Source organism: Seriola lalandi, unplaced genomic scaffold (genome assembly GCF_002814215.2).
Source record: "Seriola lalandi dorsalis isolate HSWRI2012SDOR001 ecotype SW California unplaced genomic scaffold, Sedor1 jcf7180002052274, whole genome shotgun sequence".
Taxonomy (NCBI): Eukaryota; Metazoa; Chordata; class Actinopteri; order Carangiformes; family Carangidae; genus Seriola; species Seriola lalandi.
In genome coordinates, this window is record NW_019522827.1 from 832,626 (window position 1) to 840,793 (window position 8,168).

The 8,168-nt window shown below is 37.6% G+C and overlaps 3 non-coding genes across 3 annotated transcripts; all 3 read left to right on the plus strand.

The window, feature by feature from the left end:
• Window positions 1-1,609: 1,609 nt before the first annotated feature.
• On the plus strand, window positions 1,610-1,750 carry LOC111650480 (U4 spliceosomal RNA). Its single transcript, XR_002760410.1, has one exon. It is a non-coding gene; the product is annotated as a U4 spliceosomal RNA (small nuclear RNA).
• A 633-nt stretch (window positions 1,751-2,383) lies between these two features.
• LOC111650482 (U4 spliceosomal RNA) lies at window positions 2,384-2,524 on the plus strand. The gene has a single exon (XR_002760412.1). It is a non-coding gene; the product is annotated as a U4 spliceosomal RNA (small nuclear RNA).
• A 961-nt stretch (window positions 2,525-3,485) lies between these two features.
• LOC111650481 (U4 spliceosomal RNA) lies at window positions 3,486-3,626 on the plus strand. Its single transcript, XR_002760411.1, has one exon. It is a non-coding gene; the product is annotated as a U4 spliceosomal RNA (small nuclear RNA).
• The last annotated feature ends 4,542 nt before the right edge of the window (window positions 3,627-8,168 follow it).

Here is an 8,168-nt window from a genome sequence, read left to right on the forward strand (position 1 = left end):
ATTGCCCTTGGTCTTTTGTGTGACAGAAAAAAAACACAATATAAACTAAAACCATTCAGGTAATAATAGATTTTGAAATAGTCCCTCTGTAAGACAAGGCAAAATAATGAAGGATGGAGAACTGGTCAGAGTGGATATTGTACCTCATTGGTGCAAATGTCTAACTAATTATGGACAAGATACAGACCCAAATAATAATAAACCTGGGGTTTATGGGGCTCCTAGGCGTCTGGGGCCCCATGAGCAATTGACCCTTACCGCAGAGGGGCGCTACGGGAAACATATTTATAACAAGTGCGAAACACTTGGTGACAGGGGAACAAACTTCGGCACTACACCGGTTCGGCCATTTTTCATTCCTGTTACACGACCTCAGGCCAAGACCACTGCAGAGCATCTTCCTGACATGACCAGGTGGAAGTGACTCATCACCCTCAACAACTTGTAAGGATTAATTTCCGTGTTTATGATGTATCACTTCGAACAATGAGCGAGATTTTCTTCTTGAAAGTTTGTTTCTTAGACAGACTTCAGGAGCAGGTGAGAAAAGTTCAGACTCGTACTTGTCATCGTTTATTAGACGAAGGCACGGTATAGCATTAGTACATGCCAGCCTACACTCAAGGAAAGAGTCATTTTAGTTGTATTGTTGTGTTTTATGATAAATTTAAACGTGATTAATCATGTCAATTAACGTTAATTATCCCAACGGTTTTAGTTACGCAAACATTATACTACTGAATATATTCTAACGCTAAAGTAAGCAGTTGTATTTTAGAAACACACCGTGTAAAGTTTGTATAATGTCACAGGGTCCAAACGTCTGAGTCCACATGCTAGGAAAGTTTTTTTTTTACCCATTTCTTTCCATGGAATTGGAAACATATTCGGTTGTTTTTTGTTTTTTTTCTTTTTTAACTGAGCAGTACTCCACAGGGAAAGTAGAGCAGGTTTACCCTTGTCTATACTGGCATCTGGTGGCGGTACAGTAGCATAGCATTGTCGAGGGAGCCATGATGAGTTGCAGCTAGTTTTCCAAGCCTTTAAAATGTGAAAATTGTTTGAATTTTTGACACATTTTATGTAAATATGCAGGGCAAGCGCTGTTTCCTGTTCCAACACTGAAATATTTGGTTTTTTACTCGAGTGTTGGACGTTAAACCTCCGTAACAGGAATTTGCGATTAGAAATTCAGTCAAATGGGCCGCCGTATACTGTCGCCGCTCACATCCTACATTCTTACGTACACAAATCAAACATCCCCCGTGTTTTGTCTCGACTGTTTAATCTCGTTCCTAAAGTAAAACCCTGTATGCCTCTAAATAAAGGAGATAAAGTATACGCTAGGGCGGGACTGGCATTACAATGAGCGTATGGGAGACCCAATCCCATGATGCATTGCGTCATGGCGACAGATTGAAATAAATTTAAAATTAAAACAGACAAACAAAGTAAAAAAGTAACACCACAACAAGCAGAAGTGTTGGTCGGGTGAAGCCCGTTGACTGTGCTCAGAAGACAATATGGTTGACTTAAACTGAAACATTGGCACCGTAACTAAACAACGTATGTTGTAGAATGACTTCCTCGTCAGTACCCTATGAAAATCAGCTTTGCGCAGTGGCAGTATCGTAGCCTATGAGGTTTATCCGAGGCGCGATTATTGCTAGTTGAAAACTTTACCCAATACCCCGCCTTGACGACTTGAAATATAGTCGGCAATGGCAATTTTTGACGGTCTCTAAGGAGACTGATTCATTTGTGAAATAAAAGTAATTGAAAAGTATCTGAAACATATGACGGCGGTAGTTATGATTACATCGAACGTATTTATCGAATGTTAAAGATTGAAGGAATCATAGTCAATAATTTAATAATTGTGGTATAATAGTTCAAGAAGTGGTTCTATGCATATAAACGCAGCAGCAGACTGTAATGGTATGTCTTCTCAGTTCACAAACTTCACGCTCATACATTCTATAGAGTAATTAAATATCTGACTTAAAGCGTGTAAATATATGCAAAATACTGAGGCCACAGTGGGCGAAAATAATATTTAGGTAGGCCAATACAGAGAGTTACTTGGGTATAATGAAGTTTCATTTTTTTTCTAATGTTAACCCCTGATAATACACATACAGTATACATACAACACATACATACATACATAGATCCTGATAGTCAATGGCCCAAAAACTGAAATAATAAGTCCTACTTACCTACATTACTACTACACTTTAACTGACTTTTCTTTCCCAAACATAGAGCATAACCTCACTTTAGCTGTTGTTTTTTTTAAGTCACGCCCTGGTATGCAATGTAAAACCATAACACAAGGGAGTATGGATCTTAGTGACACCTCCCTCTGTGACTTCAGCATGGTATCTTTGCGCAGTGGCAGTATCGTAGCCCATGAGGTTTATCCGAGGCGCGATTATTGCTAGTTGAAAACTTTACCCAATACCCCGCCTAGACGACTTGAAATATAGTCGGCAACGGCAATTTTTGACAGTCTTTACGGAGACTGATAAATTGTTAAATGATAAGAATAGACCATCGTAAAAAGTGTAACATTTTCTAAGACAAAGTGTCCTAACATTGATACTGTGATTCTGAGTAACATGAGTAGAAGGTGTAGTTTTTTTCTCTATGTAGACTGACATGTTGTTAGAAATGAAACAAAGCATGCTCTATAACTTCCCCTCAAGAAGGTGAAAATCTGATTTTACATCACAACTCAAAGCATAACGTAATGCATCTCCTCTCTGGATGTGATTATAAGTGAATCAAACAGCGCGTGGTGTTGTGTGCGTCTTGATTTGTAATACAGTCTATGGTTGTAAAGCGTTTAACACACGAGCACTTCGCTCTTGTCTGTATCATGTATTTCCGTGTGGTGACAGATTGTATGAGTATGTTTTATTCAGTCCATTCCCAGAGTTAACAGCTGATAATAATTTTACTTTGCTCTGCTGTCTCTTTAAAAGCGACTGATATTTGGTTAAGATTTAAACACCGACAGGGTCGAAACGTATCGTCTCTATAGTCTGACGGACTCCAGGGAGCCTTAAACAAAGACGTACACAGGAGAACGTCATTTCCGGTTACAACTTATTTCACTTTATGTATTTCTTTATTTATTTCATGTTACAGTGAGTTTTAAATATTTGATTGTCCATTACGTGTTCTTATCGACCACACCTGATCACATGATAAAAGTTATATCAAGTTATGTTTCATATTACGACCTTACGGTTATAGTTTCACAGTCCAGCTACAATTATATTCTTTATGTACTATTGGTCTAAGTGTGGATATATATTTATTTTAAGTCCCCGTTGCACCTTTTTGGGTATTGCATGGTTTATATTTCTACATAATGTTATATTTCAAAGTCTCATACGTGAAACCACGTCCATGGTTAAAACCCTAACAGAGAGGAGTGAGGACCGCAGACACCACCTTGTCGGAAACGGATGAAAGGTATCTTTGCGCAGTGGCAGTATCGTAGCCTATGAGGTTTATCCGAGGCGCGATTATTGCTAGTTGAAAACTTTACCCAATACCCCGCCTAGACGACTTGAAATATAGTCGGCAACGGCAATTTTTGACAGTCTTTACGGAGACTGATAATTTGTTAAATAATATATTTAAAAGTTCGACCAGATTATCGAGTCTAATTGAGTGACACGATAATCTACTTTTGGTTCCATAGATCACATGTATGGAGGATATTGGTAGAAGATTGAGAGATTAGTGGTTGAACTACAGAATAAAATGTTTTATTTTTTCAAACACATTTTTATACAGTCAGTGCACTCAAAACAATTTTACTTTGATACATTAAATCTTATTGAAATGAACATTTTAAGTATTCCATCCACGGCTGATGTTTGTTGTCATTTTGACAGCTTTAACCACTGGTCAGTCATTGGTAATTTTGGTAAACTTATTAAAACCCTGCGGTTCTCCTGTCTTATCTTAAACCAGAGAGAAGAACCCCAGGGATTATATTTCTACAAATACATACATTTAAAAGTAATGGCGATCTAAAATATGTACATGTTTTAGATATTGTATGTAAATGACAATAACACCTTCAAAAAGATTGTTATCCACAGTCTCCTGGCCACGGTGCAATGTACTTGCCAGAACAGTAGAGGGCACTCTGAAACAGGATATGGGATTGTGAACATGAGGAGGAAATACATGACAAGTAAAGGAACATAGGGTTGTTTCTGTTTTAAAATTTTAAATAAAAGTCAGTGTGTTTTGTTGCCAAGTGACAATTTTAGCTATAGTTTAAAGATATAAAACAATCTGGTGTTGGTACTGAGAAGTTGGACTTCTCTTTTTCATGAGTCATGATTTCTCAATTCCATGTAACTGACATTTGGTTGACATTTTATTTACCTGCCAAACTGTGACTTGCATTCATAAATGAGTAGATATTTACCTGTACAAAGCTGTAGTTAAGTTCAGGAGTCCTTACCTGGCTTGAGGAAATAATTTTTAAACAAATTTCATGGATTAGTTTCTAAACTTGGATCAAAATGCAGACCAGTAAATTATTCCACGTCAACAATGCATTTTAGTCACAGCTGGCTTTGGAGTTTCTGCTTTCAATACTGGTCATGATACTTATTTGAGACACTGTAGTATCATAAACCAGTGTCAGTAGACGTAATGTAAAACTTGTTTTAAGTTGTCTACATGTGTGTTTTCATTTACAACCTCACAGTCATGACTTTTATTGTTTAGACATGTATCTGAGCAATCAGCCAAAATAATATGAAATTAGTCTAGGTTTTAGTTAAGTAGCTACAATTAATCAGAGGTTCACATATTTCATAATTGGATTATTATTATTCTGCTTATAATGTATCAGTCTCCAACCATGGTAATCAAATTGTAAAAGAAAAAAAAAAAGGATCATGTTTTCAGACAAATGGAGAACATGGTTCTCTTTATCAAAAGTGAACCTAAGGCTTCAGAGAGTGATTCATATTTACATAAAGTACTCAAAACGGCTCTTGCGTCATTTCATCTTCCTCCGGTATGACCCACAATTCACTTGCTTTTACTATCTGTTATCAGATAGTCCACTGAGCATTTATCAGTCCACACCAAATAGAGTTTCAGGGTTGATGTTGCCTGTGTGTGGTCCTCTTGCCCTGAATATGACCCAGTGTTTTCTACATGTTAGCTTGTAAGCATGGCACTCAGACAAATTAAGTGAGATAAGCAGGAGCTTTTTTTTTTTGTCCTTTGTTGCACACTTGACATCTCTGAAACTCTGACTTTTCAAATTTCACTGACAGAAAAAAGATGGAAAGATACAGCTTTGTTCTATGTAAGCGACAACTGGAGACCTGCCAAACGTAAACAAATAAATTGCGCAGCATCACAATTACTAGTTCCTAGGTAACCATGTGACAGTGCCGACAATTGCTATGGAAACCGGCGCATCCTCCCTCTCTCCCGCTCTCTCCCGCTCTCTCTCTCTCTCGCCCTCTCTGTGGAAATGTGTGAGAACATTCCCTTCCCTGTGAATTGGTTTTACTTTCCAGGTTTGACAGCTGTGGAGGAAGACACCGACACGTCATAGAAAGTAATTCCCCTTTATAACCTGTACAAGATGTAGAATAAATTCAGGCAGGCTCATATACCAAATGCTATACACTGTCACTGGTAGAGCTGACAAAGATTTCTGAAATATTAACACTACTTTTGTATATTACCATGCAATTACCTGCTTTTCCTCCAACTAGTGTAATCAGGGTAGCTGCAGATCTTGGAAATGCTTACAAAGCACAGATTTCAGTTTCCTCAAAACTGTAAAAGGCCTTAGAAGGTATTAAGTCTTAAATTTCATTTATAAATGCCTTAAAAAAAATTCTAGCCTTGCCACTGACAGCAGTGTTACTTATAAAATGTTTTTGTATTTGATTTTTTAGCTAAAATTGGCTGGAAATCCCCAGTACTACTGTTACATCCCTCTGACATCATGTAAAATTCATGTGTGGACCTTTCCTCTTGCAGAAAGCTTGAGTACGTCTCTCTCTCTCTCTCTCTCTCTCTCCATGCATTTATATCAGATTACTGCACGTCATTAACTTTGTGTTTTTCTCTCTCCTGCACTTTGTGCTTTTTCTGTCTCTATCTCTCTGTCCTCATTCTCCATGTTTCTCTGACTCCAGAGCTGCAGGATCCGGATCTGCCACTGCTACTCAACAATCATCATCATCATCATCATTATGATTATTAATTGGCGCTGCTATCATTGTAGCTGTTTTGCTTGATTATTAACATTATTACACCTACACGCATCACTGTTATTATTATCATTATAACAACCAGTCTGACGGTGCTCCCGTACAACAATATATACAGTTGTTTCTGGTCTCTCTCTCTTCCCTCATTCTTTATCCTCTCTCCCCCATTTCTCTCCCCTCAACCCAACCGGTTAAAGCATTGTCGCCAAGTGCTTGCTCATGGTGGGAGCTGTTGGGTTTCTCTCAATAATATTGTAAGAGCTTGACTGTACTGTGTTAAGTACTTTGAGATAATGTATGTTATGATTTGACGCTCTATGAAAAAAATTGAATAAAATAAATGAAATATTTTTAAATTGATGGATCTATCCATCCATTCATGCATCGATTTACTGTCACTTGGCGAGGTCCAGGTTATGTTTAATGATTACATAATGAAATCATTTCATTACTGTTATATACTGCTGGGAAATAGTGATATGAATATCAATAAATTCATGCACTTAGTACATAGAATTACTTACTATATGAATGGTTATCACAGATAGTGTTCATACCTCATACACAGTATGGCTGTGAAACAGGTATGAAATTGTATTAAATTGTACTAAAATGTCTTAAATTCAATTAAGTGAACCATTTTTCAAGATCAGAGCAAACAAAAACTAGTTTCCATCATTTTCTTTAGATCTTTTGTTCAGCAAGCTAATTTGCAACCTGCTTTGCAGCAGGTCTTTTATTTTGTTCCTATTTGTCACAAATCCAGTTACAACTCCATGTTCCAAATGGAAAACCAGGCTTCTCTTCAAAGACTGAGACATCACAGCCTATTCTATTAAAGCAGGTGCAAATTTAAAAGAGATGCTTTGATTTGTGGCCAATTATGGACATCCTTGTTGCATCACCTTTATGCAAGCACTCTTCCTCATTCCTCACAGCTGATCAGAAGAATTAGCCCGTTATTCTTGGTAGATAAGCAGAAATGTAGAGATCACACAAATGAACAGAAACCTCAGAAGTTTTTCAACACACTCAATTAAACTTGTTCCAATCCTCTAATGCCATCTCCCGCTTAATCACTGCGTGCTGTAGAAGGGGTTGCCCCCAATTAGCTGCCTCCTGTGACACCCTGACACCGAGCTGCAATGGGATTGTATTTCAGCTTCAATTACTTTGAAACCCCTTCAGGCAGAGGTGATTGGTCTTCTCCCTTTATTCATCTGTCTATGCTCAGTTTTCTCTTCTTTTGATTGGTAGGGAGTGTCTGTCGTGTTTAGGAATAAAAGAGCCATAAACTGTAACATTTGTATACTGTTTACATTTTTTAAGTCATGCCTAGAGTTATACAGTATTAAAGTTTATTAGGTTTACCTTAGGTGTGACTATTGCAAGTTGAAAAATAAATCTAATACTCTGCCATAACAATTTGTGCAAGTTACTAATATTTGATGTTTACCAAGAAGTGAAAAAGGAGTTTGAATAAGACGTGTTGGGGTTGGGACATTCCTCTTATTTTTCCAGCATTTTATGGACAAAATGAGAAAATAACTTGTAGATTTATTGATAATTATTGATGTTATTGATATTATTACGGGCCATGACTGAACCACTTACCACCTGAATGCCCCTTAAGAGGAAAAGCACTTTGGACCGTTACCTCTGTCACTGAGGAGTCTGCATTGCATTTCCAACAGCGCTGCAGCAATATCATGTTGTTCTGCCTGTCTCTGGCTGTCCTAATCAGTTATGCTGAGTGACATTAGCCTTTAGCTCAATGCTCTTACAGATAGTGTGCAACACTAAGCTGGCTTACTTTGTTACAAAGTGTGTGACGTTCTACCACTTTGGTGCAACATTTATCTTTATGATAGCAATGTCACACAAACTGACTGC